Source organism: Monomorium pharaonis, chromosome 7, assembly GCF_013373865.1.
Source record: "Monomorium pharaonis isolate MP-MQ-018 chromosome 7, ASM1337386v2, whole genome shotgun sequence".
NCBI classification, from domain to species: Eukaryota; Metazoa; Arthropoda; class Insecta; order Hymenoptera; family Formicidae; genus Monomorium; species Monomorium pharaonis.
The window spans coordinates 21052505-21072312 of record NC_050473.1 but is presented as its reverse complement, the minus strand read 5'-3'; the positions used below and the strand labels follow the sequence as shown (position 1 = coordinate 21072312).

Genomic DNA, 19808 nt, shown 5'->3' with positions numbered 1-19808 from the left:
AGTTAACCCTTTAAGTAACGTCGATCTAATATGCTGAAAATTTTCCTACCAACCTTTTGAGGTGGTGGAAAGGGGAGAAAAAAAGGGAAATTAATTAAGATCATGCATTAATTAAAGAAATTTTTCCAAATACGCACATATGATTATGTGTAAACAATTAACGTGGCCTGCCCTTGACGATGCTATCCGGCTCGAAGGACCAAAATGTTTGGGAAACTCAATATAAGAAAGAAAAATGCTTTGGAATTACAAAGATAGCTTATGGATCATACAGAGGAGACCACGTGTTAATTTTTAAAAAAACACGAATATGTTTCCATTTATTTATCATTATTGATTACACATTTCGAATGTTGCGTACTTCTTCTAACAAAATAATAAGTTTTGCAATGTTAAAATTCAATTTTTAAGTACAATAAAATTATACACTTGAAAAAAACATCATTATCAATTTATCTGGAAATAATCAATTAATGTTTTTCAAATTATTTAGATTCACGCAAGTCGTATTAAACTTACGATGAAATGCGTTAATGGTCAGATGACGCTCACGAGAGCGAGAGAGAGACCTACAATGTGAATGGTCAGATGACGCTCACGAGAGCGAGAGAGATGACCTACGTGCTTTCACGCGGTCGCGTGCGTGCATGACGCCTCATGGCGCGAAACGCTATTGCAGTCCGTCGATTCCTTTCGAAGGAAAATTCGTTCTCGAAAAAATACCTTTTGAGGGGATGATGATATGACGTGGCTTAAACGCCTCAATCCGATAAAAAATCACTCTTAATAGCCCGTCTCAAAGGGCTCCCCGCAGCGGCGATCCCGTGATCCGTGAACGCAAAATGGAGCTGTCGATCCTTTCTGCGCTTCGCAGAATCGTGCAGAAGGTTGCTGATTATTACAAATATAGCACACCGCTTCCCAAGATAATGAATCACGTTTTCGACGCACCCAGACCTTTCGAAAGATGACGAACCTCGTGTTCGATGCATTCACAGAGAGCGATAAAGCAAAAAATCAGAGAGAGACGCCGGCGGGGTTGATAACCACATAATAACAACAAAACAAAATCCTCGGTCAGCAACGCCAAGCCGATAGATGACGGAGCAAGTCGATTGCACCCGATGCAGATTAAAGAGCTCCTCCGATCATGCTCCGTTGCCAAAAACAAAACGAGATTGGTCGAGCGCATCCGATGACCCGTGCCGAGAGAGAGAAAAAGGTGTGAATAGAAAAAGAAAACAGGCGACGCTTTGTCATTCATGCAGGAAGATTGAAAATGTCTCTCTCTCCCTCTCTCTCTCTCTCTCTCAGCCCAGAACAAAACTGTAAGGTTAAGTTTTTAAAAAAATTGTAATCTTATTCATTAAAAAATTTTATGTAGCTCATTCTATAATCTGCTTAAAACATTAAAACCTTTTTGTTTAAATTATAAAATATGTAAGCTTTTTGTTTGAATTATATAGAAGTAATATAAATAAAACTTATATTTTACTTTAAAATATATTAATTGTTATTTATTACTATTTGTTTTGTATTTCTTTGTAATTAACATTATCTTAAATTAAAAAATACTTCAAAAACAGAAACTTTGTGACAAATTAATTTAGTCTGACTTTATACGGACCATTACTTAGTTATTTAGAAAGACAGACACAAATGCAGGTTTTACAAACACATTTCAATTCTTCTAAATAAATTTTTCTATTTAAAAAAAGACAAAATTGTGGAAAACATTTAAAAGATCGGTTTTTCGAAAGCCTTTAAAACTATAAACAAAATTACATAATTTAATAATAGTATATTTTAATATACTAGTCAACAAAATTAGAGCATACAAAAATTGTGTCGAAATTTTGCATAATATCAAATCAAGAGACACGGTAATGTCTCGCGCCAAGTGAACACGCAGCGCGAGACCGCCCCGTATATATATATATGCAAGTATGCGACTTACGAGCACTTGAGATTATCAGATCTCAATAACGATCGAGTTCTAATTAGGCTCAATCGAAAGCTTAGATTTGATTTGTATCCCTGTTGAAAAGATGACATGGAAATTCAGATAGTTATCCACATATATGTGAATTCCCATGAATTTTAGCTGGTTTTGTATGAATTTCCATCTCATCTTTTCAACGGGGATAAGAAAACTGTTTTTATTTTTACTCTACGTGCCCTACGGCCCATACAGCACAAAAGCTTGCAGCAACATTGCTGCAACGTTGCATATTGCGATGTAATGTTTCAGAGATATTGCAAAGACATTATTTTACAATATTACTTCAGCAATAATGCAGCAACATTTTAAAATATTATTAAAATAGTGAAAATAGATAAAATTAATATTCAATACAGTTTGAATAAATATATTACAGTAACTTTTCAAAAATAATGTAAAAGTGATCGTTCTATATTATTTAAAATTTTTCGTCTATAGAGATATATGCATTCTGGAGTAGTTTTACTTTGTGTGTAAAACTATTATTATGTAAATTCGTGTATAACAAAGTACAAGATTATTCAAAATTATTTCAAATAACTGTATTTTTAAATTTAACAAATACAAAGTGATTATAGTGACATCAACCAAACGATCATCCGATTAATTCATTCGGTTTTAAATAACTATATTTAACAACAGAGTGATTAGTGATTACGTCAACCAAAAGATAAATTTTGCAAGTTTTGTCTCTCATCTTATAAATGTACTTATATAAGATAAAAACAAAACTTGCAAAGTTTATCTTTTGGTTGAAATTTCACTAATCACTCTGTATTTGTTAAATTCAAAATAGTTATTTAAAATCAGATAAATTATTTTGAATAACCTTTTTCTGAATATTGCATACATATTTTACTGCAATATTGCTACAATATTACGTAACAATATTTCTGAAAGCGGACATTTTACCATTGCTGCGATCTTGCAGCAACATTTCACAACGTTTATGCAATCTTGCGTTGAAATGTTGCCACAATATTGCTGCAATCTTTTTATGCTGCATGGGGGGTGGACAAAGTCCGAACGAAGCCGTGACGCAAAGTCCGAATTGTAAATTTTTCATTTAAGATACGTCATCATCGCCCTAATTCTTGTCCAGTGCATGAATTCAACACTAGAGGGCATTTACTTGTGACAGGTCTCTTATAAAATGTTGATGTAAACTATATATTGATATAATGATAAATCGCCGTTATTCGCTTTGCGAGAGTAAAAAATTATATATAAAAAATTAATAATAATAATCTCTTATAAGAAAAGTCGTGTAGATCCAAGAAATGCACGTTTTGTTATCGCTTTTCTACGTATGTGATTAACAGTCGAATCCGCGACGAGTTTCACGGTGATAATGTGACAGTTCGAGGTTAATAATGCGCGCAAGGTTAGTGGCGAGTTATTTGTGTTTCTGTACGTGTATTATATTGCAAAGGAAAATACGGCTATGCCGAATTTGGAGATTGGTTAACGTACTGTGCGTTGTAGAATCAGATAAATTACACAAAATTTTCATTTCTTAAAGAAAATAAGTATTCTGAAATAAGTCACTACTTTGTGTCATGTTTTATTTTTAGTTATTAAAAAAAAGAGAATGAAACACTTTACTTAAAGTTGAACTAGAAAGGAAGAATAGTTTAGGCGAGTAAAAAAAGAGAGAAAAAGAGCATCTGCGAAGGGAACAAAGATTTGTCCAAAAACGCGGCAATTTATTAAACGTACCGCTCGCCTTCGTTCACCAAAGAAAAAAATAATCACCAAAGGAAAAAATAAGAAGGAAGAGTAAGAAAAAGTAAAAATAAAGTAAGTTATGTTACACATGTAAATAAATTATAATTATGTATGCTAGAAAGAGCGTTATTGTCAAATTAAGAGAGAGAGAGAGAGAGAGAGAGAGAGAGAGAGAGAGAGAAGGAGAAAAAGAGGGAGAGGGAGGGAGGGAGAGAGGGAGAGATAGAGAGAGAGGAAGAGAGAGGGAGAGAGGGAGAGATGATGATGATGATGATGATACACTTTATTATGCCCAAGCAAAAGCTGAAGGGCAAAAGATAAAATAAGTACAGACGTAAGTTATAATAATTAGAGAACAACAACGGTATAAAGATGCTAAAAATACAAGAGAATAAGTTGAAGCGCAAATCAGCACATGCATAGTGTAAGCTAAGGAACAGAGCTATTAAAAATAGTAACAGTATTTAAGTAAAAGTAAAGCAAATATAAGAAAGCTTAAGTTACTAGATTTATATACAAGATTCGCAGAAAGATAAACACTAAAGTATACATAAACCTAAGTTTAAATGGTGGATAATGAGATAGATGAGGTGAGAATAGGGGGACAATGACATCATGGAGAGCGAGAGACATGAAAGAACAGCTCAAGGTTGATAGAAGAACTAACAGCGCTGAGTGTAAAATTTGTAGTAAAGACTAAGTAGAAATGTAGAGTAAAAGAACAGGTGATGATGAGATGAGACATGGAAGATGAAAGACTGATGAAGTGAAAACCATATAGAGTGAAAAACTTTGAAAAACTTTTGAAAAACTTTTGAAAAACTTTTGAAAAACTTTGAAGCCAAACAGAAATAGCTGAGAGATAAGATAAGACTAAATCATAATTCTGCATTGTATTGTATGCATGCATCTATTCTTAAGTACTAAAACCGAGTATTCGCGTAAAAAGCGATATAGTACGACTATTCGACGGTAATCACAGGCTCAGACTCATTCAAGAACGTGCAAAGGAGAACCTTAAAGGAATCCAGAGAGGACGCGGAGATGATGTGGTCTGGGAGTGAGTGCCAAAAATAAATAGCGGAAAGGCGAAAAGAGTTTCTATAGATAATAGTACGATGAGAAAGGATGAGGAAGGTGGAGGACTGGGACGTGGAACGATCAGATCTCCTGACCAGAGGGTCAGGGGGGGGGGGGAGTTCACTTAGATACGAAGGGGAGGGTAAATGTAGAATACGGTAGGTCAAACAGCCAAGAAAGTAAAGCCTTCTGCTCTTAACAGAAAGCCATCCCAAACTGCGTCGGTATGGCGTAATATGCTCATCCCGTCTAAGATTGAAGATAAATCTTATGCAGCAATTGACTAAGCGTTGCAATTTAGTATTAAGTTCGGAACTTAAATCATGATATACAAGGCAACAGTAGTCAATGTGCGGAAGAATGAGGCTATTAACAAGTTTGATCCTGAGCTTGGTAGAGAGAGCATTTTTATTGAATTTAAGTTTATATAAAGCATAATGAACAGCCTGAGAGATGTGCACAACGTGTTTTCTCCATGAGAGGTTTGAGGTCAATGTGACACCCAAGTTACAAACCTCACTGACGAAAGGTAGTCTGGTCTGGTCGACAGTGACAGGTGGTAATAGGTCCAAGTCGATGTTTCTAGAGTACCCCTGGCTGGCAAAAACTATCACTTTAGATTTGGCTAGATTAAGTTTAAGTCCGTTTGCTCTCGCATATTCGGAGATAGCAGTTGCATCCTTGGTGATCCGTTCCAGGCCATGAACTATCTCTGCGGGTGAGCAGGAAAGATATATTTGGAGGTCATCGGCAAAAAGCATATGGTTGGAGAATAACAAGACCTTACTTATGTCGTTGACGAAGAGAGAGAACAGTAGTGGGCCGAGAATAGAACCCTGCGGAACGCCTAGAGATGTGGGTAGCCATTCCGAACGAATCCCAGAATCATCAACAACAGCCTGAGTTCTGCCAGTCAGATATGAGAAGAGCCAGGTAAGAACAGTCTCAGAGAAACCAAGGCTTTTGAGTTTGGTAAGCAAAAGAAGATGGGGGACGGTGTCAAATGCCTTGCTGAAGTTGAATAAAACCAGGATGGTAGCTAGTCTGTTATCAATCGCTAACCTGATATCATCACAGACACGTAGAAGGGCAGATTGGGTGTTGTAACCCAGACGATAGGCGGATTGTCTGTGATCTAGAAGACTGTACTCTTCAATGTAGTCTGTGATTTGTTTGATCACTATCCTTTCCAGAATTTTAGAAATTTCCGGTAGATTTGCAATGGGTCTGGTGTCTGATAGAGATATAGAAGCACGAATCTTCGAGAGCGGGCAAACAAGAGCTCGCTTCCAATCAGACGGGAACACCGAAGAATTTAGTGAGTGGTTAAACAAAGTAGTGAGTGACAAAGCAATGTCGGACTAGGCCATTCGTATAATAGAAAGAGGGATACCATCGAAACCGAAAGCGTACGAATAAGGCGGTCAAGAGGCAATAAGTTTGTACACAGCGCTAGGCGAAACAGTGAAAAAAGAGAACTGAGGTCGACTAGTAGGGTAAGAAATTAGTGTAATGGCTGAGGAAAAATCGTGATAAGACACCGGCGAAGCACTGGAAACAGAAGCATAGTAGGAATTCAGTTCATCAGACTTGAATAAATGAAGAGGAGACACGAAATTAGATTTTGTGAGACCAAGTCGACCCTTCCAGAGCTTCGCCGGGTCAGTGATATTGTTAAGAGAGGTGAAAAGAAATTCAGCCTTAGCCCGCTTGATATCGGCATTGAGTTGGTTCCTAAAAAGTCTGTACCTAGCAAACCCGAGGAGGCTGCCCGACCGCTTGGCTTGTTTATAGAGTAGATTACGGTATTTTAGACGGGCTTTAAGTTGTACCGAAAGCCATTTGATGGGGGGGGCGCTTGGTCACGATCTCACAAGCGGGTGCAAAAACGTCCAATGCTTCAAGTAGAGTACCAGACAGGAGTTTGCACAATCGAGAAACATCCACTCCATCGGACAGAGAGTCAAACTCGGACTGAACCTCAGTCACCTTCTCAAGGATAAAACTGAGAAACTCGTCCCCATTGATGTCCCTGAAGCAGCGCCGCACCATGGATCGCGTAATATTTGGTTTGGAATGGAAGGAAAGAGAAAGATGAAGGAGATCATAACCGGCTATGAATGGACAAGGGGACTTGGTGAAGGAGAGGATCTTGTCAGGATTATCGATAATTAAAACATCCAACCACGAGTCAGAGATGGAGGTGTGATGCGTAGCCTCCGAGGGAACTATGTGTAAAGACAGACTAGATGCAAGTTCTCGCAGGTAGTTGGCTTCAAAGTTATTCATTAACAGGTTGCAGTTTAAGTCGCCGCCAATGACAATATTCTTATAACGATGAGAGACGGCAGTAAGCTTATCTACGAAGTCGTGAAAAAGGTGGCCTTTAGGTCTTCTGTAGATGGACGCAAATAGTACAGCTTCGCCAAGAGGTAGACGAATTTCAATGATAAGGAATTCAGGGCAGTATCGTTATCGTTATCGTTACTACTGGACGCAGCAATGACTGTAGCCTTGAGTGACTTGTGTATATAGCATGCAACACCACCACCAGTGCGACTCAAGCGGTCATTCCTAATTAGGAAGTATTCATCCATGCCAACCAGGGCATCAGAGACACCCTCATGAAGCCATGTCTCGGATATGGATATTACATGGTGGGAAGCATTGTGGAACTGAAGTCTGATAAGGTCTATGTGGCCGCGCAACGAGTTAGCATTGAGTTGAGCGATGTTAAAACAGGAGGATTGAAGGCTAGAAGAGCATGGTTTAACAGAGAAAGACAAGTTCGAAGGAAGATGTAGTCAGACAAGAGAATCCAGGTCAGCCTGAGAGGCGATGGGAGTGCTAGGCTTACCATCGGAATGTCAGACATAAATATGCCCGCCGCTAACCCAGACGTAACGGTACGACTTCTCACAAGCCACACGCCTGGTGAGTTTCAGCAGCTCATAGACATCTTTAGGGAGCAGTTCATTGACATAAATATTGCGATCGGAGTCGGAGTCACCCACCTCCCTCAACATCAGCGCCCGTCGCACTCGCTTCGCAGAAATAACCTTGTTACGCACGGCGGAGGAGGTCAAGGTTACAATTAAAGAGCTAGTTGAATGGGCGTGCAGTGGTCGCGAGGACAACGAAGGATACGAAGGCGATGCATGGGACGCTACAGGCGGCTGGCGGCGACCAGCAGCCCTAACATCTAAGATGTGACAGGCAAGGTCGGAGACACCGAACGACTCAAACACATTTCGAACTAATATCAGCGGAGTTGTAGATAAAGAGTCAGGTATGCCCGAAATAATAAGCAAGTTGTCTGTTTGCGAATTAGAAGCATGACTTGATGACCTCTGATCGTGCCTCAAAACACTTACATCACGCACGAGGTCAGTGCAGCGTTGCTCGAGTGAAGCAATGCGCTGACTGTTACGTTCCACCACGCCCGCAATGTCACTCAGCCGGTCAAGTTTCTCACGCATTTCGCTGTTAGTTATGCGTTGTTCATCAGCAAATGCAGAGAACCGCTTATTGCACTCTCTCAGTTGCTCAACCAGCTGCAGCAACAATGCGTCCGTGGTAGAATTGGTTTCTAATTTCAGCTGCGATCGCGACGGCACGAGTGACTCAGCAAGGGGACACACAGAATCAGTTGCGCAAGCCAAGTCTGACAGTTGCGCAGTCCCCTCTGCAACTGGAGTAGAAGGCGCGTTTAATGACATTGCGAGCGCCTTGCAGCAAGTATCTGCGTACTTATTGACGGAATATGATTTTACACACCCGGGGTGAAACTCTCCGACAGTCACACACAATCGATGCGGTAGCAATCTGCTTCTTACACCTGGCGCACGTCGGCTGCATTAGTATGTGGAGAAGTCAGAACAACTATTAAAACTATTAAAAATGTCCGAATAAAGTGACTCCACAGTAACACTCACGGTACAACGTGAAGGTGGCACACTAAAAAACAGTGTTCGACGATTATTATAAGTTTTGTACGCACACAGTCAAAATACAGTCAACACTTCACAGTTTATAGCGAGGTTTCAAACTGAACGCCCGTTAGACGCAGGAGTCACGCGGAGTTCACGCAGCAAAGATGGGACTCGAGCCACGCGGCGAGACGAAGCACTGCAGAAGAAGACGGCTGACGGACGTAGCGCGTGCGCAAAAGTGAGACAGCCAATGAAGATGATAAGACAGAAGGAAAGATCCAGAGTCATTCAACGCATCCAATCAAAGAATTGCCAAAATGAGCCAAACAAAAGCCAAGTGGACACTCACCGTAGAGGGAAAGTGTCAGAAAAGTGCGCCTCTGACCATGCAACTGCAAAAAAGCGGCCCCGAGGGGCAGTAACCAGCAGTAAAAGCACAAAAAATACGGAGCGAAGAACAGTACGTCCGCACGCTATACTCACCGAAGAGAAAGAGAGAGAGAGAGAGGGGGGGGGAGAGAGAGAGAGAGAGAGAGAGAGAGAGAGAGAGAGAGAGAGAGATGCCAACGGCAATTATGTTATTATTAATACATAATTAAACGACTTCTTGTGAGACTTATTGAGTTCCATTAGTACTATATTATCATGCATATGGTTACATATGATTGAAGCTATATAGTTTCAATAAAAATTGCTCGTAATTTAGATAATCTAAAATTATCTCTCGCGTATGTTAGTACGTAGAAATACATGTATATATATTCTTTTCCAGTGGAAAAAGACCTTTAAGCCTTAGTGATAAAAATCCAAATGGTTAGATATTAGGTAGCTAAGATGCAATATTAATTATGGATAAATTTCCTGGTAGTTATAAGACGGAGCTTCAATCAAATATAAACTCTATACAAAAACGTGCAATCAAAATTTGTAAGGAAATACAAGAAACTACGCATATATCAGACCAACATATCATTGCTAAACATCAAAGAAAAAAAATCATAAATCGTGTAATCCAACTCAATTTAAGTCATATATAATAATTTTTTATTGTAAAAATATATATACTCTAAATAAGATGCATAATACTAAAAAATCGTGATATCCAAACAAAATTACCTTTTTAAAAAAAAAATAAAAAAAAAGCGCCAAGTGTGTGTGCGCCCCTAAAAAAACACTAGTATATTAGATAAATTGTTTTATTGTCTTATTGTTTTCCCTACAAAAATAATGATATAAAGTAAATGCGCCAACTATAAGAATATTTATACAAAATTTATTTATAATAACATTTTATTAAAATATTTAATAATAAACGGGCTTGATGATCAAATAATTGAATGATTAAAATCAACTAACGGGATTATAGTGAAGCAAAAACTTGGCGTGCTTGGATCGTTAAAACGCAATAAACTAATGTTATACAATAAAAATATGGAAATTAGGTGTACAAATAAAATAATAAAAAAATGATAACCCATCAAAAATTTTACAAAAATAAAAAAAATATGTCAAGTACATAAATGCATTCAAAAATGAGACAAAATCAAGACAATTAGCCAAGTATATTTGAAAAAAAGACCTTGAAAAATCTTGTAAAATCTATCAAAAAAATTATTTAAAAAATGAAAATATTATCAATACCCAGTGAACACGTTTTATAGCGGCAATATAACATGGAAGTTACATGTAATGTAACATTGTTATTTTTGTGATATGTAGGTGCTATATAACATGGAAATAACCTGTTATGTAACATTTGTTATACGCAAATAATATAACTTGTTATACATCGTTTTGGCGTTACAGTTATGTAACGAAAATTGTATAATCGTAACATAACACGCTCGTTGTATAATCGTATAAAATTGTATAATCGTAACATAACAATCAATGTTATTATGGAACGATGCGTCATAGTTGACTCAGAAATCAGACAACACTATAACATTCTAAATAAGATTCATTTGATATTTAAAAAAATTATCATAAAGATGTTTTCAAAAATAACGATTTGTCTACAATTACTGTGCACAAAAAAATGCACAAATTCATCATGTACTGAACAAAAGCAGGATAACAAATGTACCATTCAATTTTTCTTAGAATATATGATCTATATAGTTAACCATCTAATTAATCATTTAAACGCTTCAAAGTATTAGTTCTAAATAGATCGCAATTTCCATCAAATTATTAAAGTTATGGAAAAAGATAAATTTAACAATGAAATTAATGAGTAAATAAATTAATGCTATTTATTTTTAATGTTTTGCAAAATTTAATTGCTTTTATAAAAAATAATATAATTGCGTCAGTTTATAACATAGGTATATGTAGATAATAACAAGTACTTATATCGATGAGTCAAATTGGCGTAGCAGATAGAGTACAAAGTTCATCATCCTAAGGTCCCGCGTTCAAACCTACCTACCAGCGGCAAGTAAGAATAAAATAAAAAATATAATTTAAATTTAATTAATTAATAAACCTAGTGAACACAGTAATATAGTAGCAATGTAACAGTAATGTAACCGAATATAACAGGTTATATTACTCTGAAATTATACGTAACTTACATGTAAGTTACAATTTCCGACTCAGCAATATAACATGTTATATAACATGTTATCTAACCGTCACACAACAGTTACATGCGTTCCGTTTCACGTATGATACGCATATCCTGTTTCTGAAAATGATAACATAAAGAGACTACTAAAAGATAACATAATGATATGTCAGAATGTTAACCAATGCGCCGTTTTTTGAGAACAGAAAGATATTGTTGCGAACGTGAGCTTCGCGAGCGTGAGCTTTGCGCGCGTTGTGAGCGCAAGCTTAACGCTAAAAATCAATATATCGATTGCTTCAGTCAGCTGAGTCTGTCGGCCCCGGCGTTGCTTAGTTATGTATAAACAAATGGTTTTGTTTAGAACTTCCTGAGACGTCAACTCGTGCGGACGTGCTCGGAGTTGTTGTAAACGTGTTCGCTGCTTATAATAAAGTTCCTTGTTCGTCAAAAGCGTGTTCTTATTCCGCCGCGTTCGCGAGCGGAAGTGAGTGTGTGTGTGGAAGTGCGAGAGTGCTTCGGGGAGCGCAACACTTTTTGGGGGCCCCTCCGGGATCTTCCTTGACAACGGCCATGGCAACGGATGTGATTTCCGACGAGGGACGGCGCGTTCCTTCAAAGAGAAGACGCCCTGAGACTCCCGGGCCCTCTGCGGGAAGTGTCGGAGCGGTTGCGCCGGAGTTTCAAGCTCTGCTAGAGGAGCTTCGTCTTCTGCGCGTGGAGCAGGCGCGCCAACAACAGGAGTTCGCTGAAACGCTTCGGCGACGGGACGAGGAGCTACAGCGCCTGCGAGAGAGCGTGCAACAGCTTCAGGGCGTGCGCGGAGAACGCGAGCAACAGGAGGAAATGCTGCGACAGCTCCAACTTCAGCGAGGAGCTCCGCCACAGCTAAGTCCTTCCAATAACTTTTCCGCGAATGAAATTTCGTCGGGCACGTTGCTTGGATATAAATTAAAGCCTGATACTTTTGATGGGACGGTTTCTCTTCAAGAATTCCTTTCCCAATTTGATTTAATAGCGCGGGCGAATTCTTGGGGGGATTCCGCGAAAACAGTGGCCCTAGCTTCGTGCTTGAGGGGAAAAGCGCGTTCCATTTTAGAAAATGTGTCGGATTTCGGAAACGTGAATTTTTCAGAGCTGGTTTCGAAATTAGAGTTGCGTTTTGGGGAAGGGCATAATTCCCAGAATTTTTATTCGCTTTTCTCGAATCGGAGACAGGGGTTTGGGGAAGATTTTGCTTCTTTCGGGGCGGAACTTGAGAGGCTCGCGCGGCAGGCGTATCCTGAGTGCCCTTTTTTGGTTCGGGACAAAATCGCTTGCGCGCAATTTGTGTCCTCTCTCGCGGACGGTTTCGTAAAAAGAACGCTTCAATTAGAAGGGATAACTTCTTTAAAAATCGCGATTGAAAGGGCTAAGGCGGTAAAAGTTATTCAGGGGGGTAATTTCTTGAACAGGGGGAATTTCTAAAAAAGGGATGCGGGGGAAAAGAATGATAACGAAAAAGGAAATGGCGGGGAAAAGTCAAAGACCGCGTTTAAAAATTTTATTAAAAAGGAAAATGGTCGAAATGGGGAAAAGGGGAAATTCAATTCTAAAGAATGTTGGTCTTGCGGAAAAGTAGGGCATTTTCGGTTTGAATGCCCTGAAAATGTGGGAAACGCGGTTTAAAATAAAATTACTTTTGTCTGGTTGGTTCTGCTGTTTTTCTTTTTCAGAATAAAACGTTGAATTTGGTGACGCTCGGGTCGGAAGTTTACATCTGAAGCAGGAGAGAAACGAATTGAGTCTTCTGAAGAGGGTACTCCTTCTAAGAAGACCGTCTCGCTCACGGTTTTTGGACGTGGTTTTTCCGTGAGACTTTGGGCAAATGCCGAGACGGGGACTTGGGAGTCCTTCGGGACTAAAGGGGACCACGGAGTCATACCCCCCCCCCTTGTCCGAAATACAAGTAAGAAGGGCGCAAGTCACTTGTGAAGAGTGAAGCGTCGTCGATGTGAGAAGAGGAAACGGGCGAGTTCTTCGCTTCGGAAGGTTGGGACTCCGTGCATCGCTCTGGAAGCTGGCCACTTCCAAGATGGGGATGAGCGGAAGTTTCGGCAGGTGGAGGGGAAGAAGGCGTCGCTCGGTAACCTGTGGCTGCGGCTCAGGGTAGAGCAAGAAACGTCTGAAACTAAGTCCAGGAAGTTTTCCTCGAAGAAATCCTCCTTGAATTGTCGGGACGACAATTCTGAAGAAGGGGGGTAGTGTTGCGAACGTGAGCTTCGCGAGCGTGAGCTTTGCGCGCGTTGTGAGCGCAAGCTTAACGCTAAAAATCAATATATCGATTGCTTCAGTCAGCTGAGTCTGTCGGCCCCGGCGTTGCTTAGTTATGTATAAACAAATGGTTTTGTTTAAAACTTCCTGAGACGTCAACTCGTGCGGACGTGCTCGGAGTTGTTGTAAACGTGTTCGCTGCTTATAATAAAGTTCCTTGTTCGTCAAAAGCGTGTTCTTATTCCGCCGCGTTCGCGAGCGGAAGTGAGTGTGTGTGTGGAAGTGCGAGAGTGCTTCGGGGAGCGCAACAATATCATGAAACTGATATCTAAAAGATTTCTTAAATCGGATACCTTTGAACTGTAACTAAAAAAAAATAAAATAAAATAAAAATTTCATTTTTTTAAATTATTTTTATCAACAGCATATACTAAATTTAGGACAAATTTTTAATAACTAATTAAATTTAAATTATATTATTTTATTTTATACTTACTTGCCGCTGGTAGATTTGAACCTGGGACCTTAGGATGACAAACCTTGTACTCTACCTGCTACGCCAATTTGACTCATCGATATAGGTACTTGTTATTGTCTACATATACCTATATATAAGTTATAAACTAACGCAATTATATTATTTTTTATAAAAGCAATTAAATTTTGCAAAACATTAAAAATAAATAGCATTAATTTATTTACCTCTTAATTTCATTGTTAAATTTATCTTTGTCCATAACCTTAATAATTTGATGGAAATTGCGATCTATTTAGCACTAATACTTTGAAGCGTTCAAATGATTAATTAGATAGTTAATTATATAGATCATATATTCTAAGAAAAATTTAATAGTACATTTATTGTCCTGTTTTTGTTCAGTGATGAATTTAGATTTTGTGAATTTTTTTTTTGCACAGTAATTATAGACAAACTGTTATTTTTAAAAACATTATCTTTATAATAATTTTTTTTAATATCAAATGGATCTCTCATTCAGGATGTTATAGTGTTGTCTGATTTCTGAGTCAACTACGACGCATCGTTCCCTAATAATATTGATACGATTGTTATATGTTACGATTATACAATTTTTGTTACATGACTGTAACGCTAAAACAATGTATAACAGTTTTATTACTTGCGTAAAACAAATGTTACAGAACAGGTCATTTACATGTTATATAGCATCTACTTATCACAAGAATAACAATGTTACATTACATGTAACTTCCATGTTATATTGCCGTTATAAAACGTGTTCACTTGAAAAATTTGTCTTAAATTTAGTATGTACTGTTGATACAAATAATTAAAAAAAAATGAAATTTTTATTTTATTTTATTTTTCTCTAGTTGCAGTTTAAAGATATCCGATTTAAGAAATCTTTTAAATATGATTTTATAATATCTTTCTGTTCTCAAAAAACGACGCATTGGTTAACATTCTGACATCATTATGTTATCTTTTAGAAGTCTCTTTATGTTATCATTTTCAGAAACAGGATATGCGTATCATGCGTGAAACGGAACGCATGTAACTGTAATGTGACGGTTAGATAACATGTTATATAACATGTTATATTGCTGAGTCGGAAATTGTAACTTACATGTAAGTTACAATATTATTTATTACGTATAATATCAGAGTAATGTAACCTGTTATATTCGGTTACATTGCTGTTACCTTGCTACTATATTACTGTATTCACTGGGTAATAACAGATAGTAAAGCAAAAACTGACAGATAGTAAAACAAAACCCAAGCACATTAATCGCATTCTTGTATACATTATTGATATTAATAACATAGTCTTGGAAATATAGAAAAAATGCGACCCGGGCACGCTAAGTTTTTGCTTCACTATAATCCCGTTAGTTGTTTTTAATCATTCAATTATTTGATCATCAAGCCCGTTTATTATTAAATATTTTAATAAAAAGTTATAATAAATAAAGTTTGTATAAATATTCTTATAATTGGCGCATTTACTTTATATCATTATTTTTGAAGGGAAGATAATAAGACAATAAAACAATAAGACAATAAAACAATTTACCTAATTAATATTTTTTTCTTAAGGGCACACACACATATTGACGTCTTTTTTTATCTTTTTTTTTAAAAAGGTACATTTGTTCGGATAAGTATAACACCGCCAAAAATCGCATTTTCATTTTTCAAAAAGAATTTTAAAGCTTGAACTCTCTACTTTCAGATGAATTTTGGTAATTTTAATTATCTTTTTTTTTACAAAACGCAATGATAAAATTTGACCCGTCAAAATAAAAATTTGTATGCAACTTTGCTGCATTACACCTGTGAAAAAAATCGCGAAAACTTTCTATTACTTGCATCTTACAGCGGGATCTTTTCCCTTTTTTTGAGTGGTTGTTCATCGCTGTGCGATTTTTTTGGACGGAGTTAATCGCTCATTGCTCGTGAATAAATCAATGTACAGCGCTCCACAAAAACAGTGGAAAACTGAAAATGCGCACTTTCAAATGTTAATTGATAAATTGGGAAAAGCGCTTAGGCAAATTTGGCACGAAATTCCACAGAACATTATTGAGAGGTGCATAAACATATAAGAACGTTTACAAGCACTAATTAATCAAAGAACGTTAGTGTTTATTACTGGGAAGTAATCATACTATAAAACTTTGCTTTAGCGATGTGATTGAATCTTTCTTCACTACATTGAACTAAATAAAAACTGTAAAATATGCAATATTTTAAGTAATTTTCGGACGCCATTTGTTGTTAAAAAAAAAATAAATCTATAAAAAAAATTTATAATAGCGTTCAAAAGTGCAAACTTTCAGCTTTCCTTTTTCTTGCAGGACGCTGTACGTTGATCTATTAACGAGTAATAAGCGATAAAAGTAAAAAAAATCATTTTTTCTTAAAATCTCAATAACTCGATAAAAAAATCGCATAGCGATAAGCAATCACTCAAAATAAGGGAAAAAGATCCCACAGTAAGATACAAGTAGCAGAAAGTCTTTGTGATTTTTTCCACAGCAGGTGCAATGCAGCAAAATTACATAAAAATTTTTATTTTGTCGGATCAAGTTTTATCATTGTGCCGTTTCGTAAAAAAAAAGATAATTGAAATCACCAAAATTCATCTGAAAGTAGAGAGTTTTAAAATGCTTTTTAGAAAATGAAAATGCGATGATTTTTCGCGAAGTTATACTTATTTAAAATTAGGCAAAATTTCGACATAAATTTTTGTATGCGCTTTTGTTGACCAGTATATATTTTAATAATAGAATACTAGAATTTTTTTGGAATATTTAAACATAAAAGATTTTAACAATAATTAATTTCCATTTAGATTGTATTGGAGATAGTTAATAAATGTTCAAAATATATAACTGAAAATCAAAATATTTGGTAATACTGAAGCAGACGGGCTACCTTAAATTCTCTATAATAAGAGTCTGGACAACGTTGTCAGTAATCCTATTGGTGCCGACAAAGCGTGGCGGAACCAATAAGGTGTCTTAAATTAATACTTTGCTCGCGGTATTATTCAACTAGTAGGTATCGAACAATGGGAAATAAATTTGTTTTTAAAAGTTTTATTTGTATAAAAATAAAAACAACATAATTTTAAATAAAAGATAACATTATTCAATAACAGCATGCCTAGCCATAGTTTTACTGCTATAAATTTTATTTTTTAATCGCCCTTTTTTGCAATCAATTTTTATGCAAAATAATAAAATAAAACGTTTCATTATTTTATTGAATAAATTGCAACAAGTTTCCAGCGTGTCACAGCAAATATTAACCATTTTGGAAATAAAGAATTTTATTAAATTACAATTTTTGTTTCTAATATAAGGTAAATACCTCCTTATAATAATTTCCATTTCATAAAAATAATTGTAGATTGCTTCGTTAACAAAAAATTAGGCACGCAGCAGGCATTTTCTACAAAATTTTTGTAATTTATAATAAACATTAAATATAATATTAAAGGTTAGAAATTGTAATTTTTATGATTATGCATTATATCATGCATTACAATATTTCTTTTTTTTTTATATACTTTACTTTATTTTTTATAATATTGTTTTAGTTGTTTATGCCTTTATAAATCACAATATCTTACACAGTAATATACCACTATCAGTCTTTATTAATCTGTGCCACTATTTATATTTATGACGCCATGTTTTGTCGAACTAAAAATGTTGTCTGGACTCTTATTATAGGGACTCTAAGCTACCTCATCGATTTGCTTGAAACTTTACAATATCGTATATTTTTGTGCGTAGAACAAGAATCAGTAAGTTAAAAGTATCGCTGTCAAATAATATAAAAGTTATTAAGTACTAAAGTTGACAATTGTAAAGTTAGGATTTCTGTCATATCGACACAATGTAGACGCATTGACCAGGTGCATTGACGTAAAAATGCGCGAAAATATTTTCTGCTTTAATCAAATATAAATAAGAAGTACAGTGTACTTTTGGTTAAAGCAGGAAATACTTTGCTTTGAACTACTTGTGCTTTTGATTGAAAGAGAATATATTCTCAAAAAACGCGTAGGCGGGGGAGAGACTTCGCCCCTCCCCCTGCATTCTCTCCCAATATTTTTTCCTAACTCTAACCCAAGCAATTTTAAGTCGCTATTTGGCCATGGATATTCAATTAACCACGTTGCGATGTCAGATTTGAAATTGTTATATATCCTATACAGAGCTTCTTTCCTCCCCCGCCCATACGTTCTCTGCACAACCCTTCGCAAATTTCTACGCAAAATGAGATTAAATACGTACATACACATTAGAATTTCGCGCACTTTTTGCATGCGCCTATTATGCGCCTATTATTAATAAGCATAGAGCTTGTATTAATGGAGGGGCCATTGTTATATGCCGGAGTCCGCGCGGGGAGAATCGACAGAGACATGAATATGTTCTCATATATTCTGTCTCTTTTCGTGTTGGACATCCCCACCACTCCGTTTTCTAGAAGGAAAGAAGCGCACATACGACAGGTACGAGCCTACCTACTTGGTGCCTACTCGGGTCTCGGGCTGTTACAATTAGTACAAAAAATTTTTATATACGAAAGTAATACTATGTATTCATTGATTGGCATGCATCTTTTAGATTCTAAATTATGTACCCGCTTAATGAATACACAGTGTTATCTTTGTAAGCAATTTTTTTTCTTACGAGTTCGAGAATCGGGCCTCAGATTGTATAGTTACGAACCTGTTCCCACACGAAAAAAGACAGAATACATCCACCTCTCTGTCGATTCTCCCCGCGCGCGTCGCGATGCACCAAGGCCCCTCCATTAATACAAGCTCTATGTTAATAAGAAACATGCAGACGTAACCGCATGCTTATGTGCTGATGTGCTGCGCTGGTATTTGTCGATATGATTTTTTCTTAATCTTGAAGTGATTAACTTTAACAATTAATATTTCGCTTTACTCGAAGCAAAGCAACGATTTTTACTTACAGATTCATATTCTATGCACAAAAATACACGATATTGTAAAGTTTTAAGTAATTCAGTGAGGCCCATTTCCTTCCCCGATAACCATTTCTGCTGTGACAAAAACAGATTCTGTTGCCAAAAAGGCAGCAAATGAAAAACATATCTTGTCATTGCAAACACTGTTAGCATATATTTAGCAACATTTGTCATCAGAATACATGACAAAATAATAGTAAACTGCAAGCAGAATTATTGGAAGTATTGATGACAGATTGACGACAAACATCAAAGTGCAAACAATGTCAGCAAATTGCCTGTAGAAATGCAACAACATTTGTGCGTCAAAGTACGCGACAGATTGATACCAGAAACGCAGCAGATCTGTCGAAATGTCAAATTGGCGTGGCACCGTCGATAGGCGACCTACTGTCTCGGGAGTAAAATGCAACTCGCTACATAAAGACCACTCGCAATGCGACTAAGATAAGCAAGAATTACCTTCCTTTGCTGTGCCTGTGGACTGGTAGTATTTTCATTTTTTTGGAGTGACATTTAACTCCAAGAAATTTTGTAAATTTAATTACACCTAAAATAGATGATATACATGCGATATGAAGGAAGAAAATAGATCAATTGAGCCCCCCCCCCCCCTTCATAGGAAATATTAAATGCTAAAAAGGGGTGGGGTAAATTATTCGATCTGTTTCTACTCCTGAATTAATAAATCTTTCCAGGAGATGGAATCATTGCTTAAATCGATTCTCAAATAAAATCATAACT

The 19808-nt window shown here is 36.7% G+C and overlaps 1 protein-coding gene across 6 annotated transcripts in view; it reads right to left on the bottom strand.

Annotated features, from left to right (window-relative positions):
- LOC105831277 (RNA-binding protein 42) overlaps positions 1 to 19808 on the bottom strand; it is a 109045-nt gene that overhangs the window by 88163 nt on the left and 1074 nt on the right. Inside the window, exon 1 of one of the 6 annotated variants that reach the window (XM_036290324.1) lies at positions 7668 to 7689. The exons of the other annotated variants lie outside the window; for them this stretch is intronic. The gene's annotated coding sequence lies outside the window, so the exon portion shown is untranslated. Of the gene's footprint in view, positions 1 to 7667; positions 7690 to 19808 lie in introns of those variants that run through there. 6 annotated transcript variants of the gene reach the window in all.